A 2,096-nucleotide genomic window follows, 5' to 3' on the forward strand; every position below is an offset into this window, starting at 1 on the left:
CACTTGTAAGAGGTGTAGAGGAGACAGAAGAAGCTTGAGTAGAATGGATATATACATTTAAAGTGCAGAAAGCCATCTAGGCAACACATACAACCCAGAAACAATGAAAAAAAGATGAATAAATGTGACCTCCAAAATATCAACATTTTCTGAAGAACAATAAAAGCATAAACAAAATTAAAAATAAAAACAGACTGAGGAAGAATATTTTGAACATATGTAATTGACACAATGATACTATTGTTACCATATAAAACAGGTACTAAAACAAGAAAGAAAAATAACAATAACTGGAGAGAAAAAAGTTATACAGCCTAAGGCAGGAAATTTCCAGAATAAGCAATTCAAATGGCTAGGAAACACGTGGGGAAAAAAAAGGAATCTGGGCAATGGCAGTGAAGCTAATATGAGGCTTCTCTCATCAGACAGGCAAACCTTTCAAATATTGACAACAGTCATTGACTGAACGTAACATACAGACTTTTCTTTTTTCATACATGGTGTGTAAGTTTATGAAAAGCAAATAAAATAAAGCAAAACCTTCTTGTATGTAACTTACACCACGGTCATCTCAACCCTAACTTTTTTTTCTTTTTGTTTTATTACACAAGATAAACATGTACACACACATATATATCAAAACAACTGAGCTGAGGGCTGGAGAAACTAAAACCCCAGAGACAAGAAGTCAGGTGTCTCTTGCCTCATTCTGCTATTTCTGGAAAGCAGTGCCAACCTGCCCACAGTTACAGACTCAAGACCATCTAAGAGGGGAGATCTTCACATTCTCGCCAAAGCCTTCCTGCCTTGGCCTCCATCACTGGTGAATCCTCCTTGCTGCTGGTGTTAACACTCTGCTTTTGCCCTTTTTCTTTCCTTGAGGAGATCTGAAGGGACTTTAAGGGTGGGAGAAAATAATGCCTAAAGTTTATTAATTTGAGGTGTTGCTTATGATATTCCTTTTTTTTTTTTTTTTTTGAGATAGAGTCTCTCTCTGTTGCCCAGGCTGGAGTGCAGTGGTGTGAACTCGGCTCACTGTAAGCTCTGCCTCCAGGGTTCACACCATTCTCTTGCCTCAGCCTCCCGAGTAGCTGGGACTGCAGGCGCCCACCACCACGCCCGGCTAATTTTTTGTATTTTTTTTTAGTAGAGATGGGGTTTCACCGTGTTAGCCAGGGTGGTCTCGATCTCCTGACCTCGTGATCCGCCAGTCTCGCCCTCCAAAAGTGCTCAGATTACAGGCGTGAGCCACCGCGCCCGGCCGCTTATGATATTCTTTTTCCAGGAGTACAGAGTCTTAGTTCTATAAAAGTACTCAGGTAAACATTGGAGCTGAGCCTGGCTTCTACCATCTACACCCTCAATAAAGAGAAACATTCTCTCAAGCAGTATAAATGGGGCTGACATTTTGGAAGGTGCTTGGGCCCTAGGTACTCCACAAGGAAAGAAAGATATATGCACAAGAATGTTATTGCAGCTTGGTTTATAACAAAAACTCAGAAATTGGAAATGACTAAATGATCACTGACATGGTGCTGGCTGAATACATTATTACTCAGTCCATCTCATTAGATGTGAATGGTGTGTGTGTGTGTGTGTGTGTGTGTGTGTGCATGCTTCCTGTGGGCACCATGCATTATTACTCAGCCAATCCCATTAGATATTATGGTGTGTGTGTGTGTGTGTGCATGTGTGCGCGTGTGCACGCTTCCTGTGGGCATGATGCATTATTACTTTCAGCCCATCCCATTAGATACTATGCATGTGTGTGTGCGTGTGTGTGTGCATGCTTCCTGTGGGCACCATGAATTACTACCCAGCCCATCCCATTAGATACTGTGGCGTGTATGTGTGTGTGCACATGTGCACGTGCATGCTATCTTTAGGCACCATGCAGGGGCCAATGGAGACTGCCTCCACCATGCCTTGAACCACACTCAGGTGCAAAATTGCAGGTGCTTATAGCCAGGTGTGTAGTTCCCTACACCCACTTACAAGTATTCCTTCCTTCGTAACACAAAATAACTCCTCAAACCAAGCGATTGTTTTAGCAGGTATGTGGGAGGAAGAAAAGCATCAAAGTCCACCTTAAAATA

This window comes from Pan paniscus, chromosome 21 (genome assembly GCF_029289425.2).
Source record: "Pan paniscus chromosome 21, NHGRI_mPanPan1-v2.0_pri, whole genome shotgun sequence".
Taxonomy (NCBI): domain Eukaryota; kingdom Metazoa; phylum Chordata; class Mammalia; order Primates; family Hominidae; genus Pan; species Pan paniscus.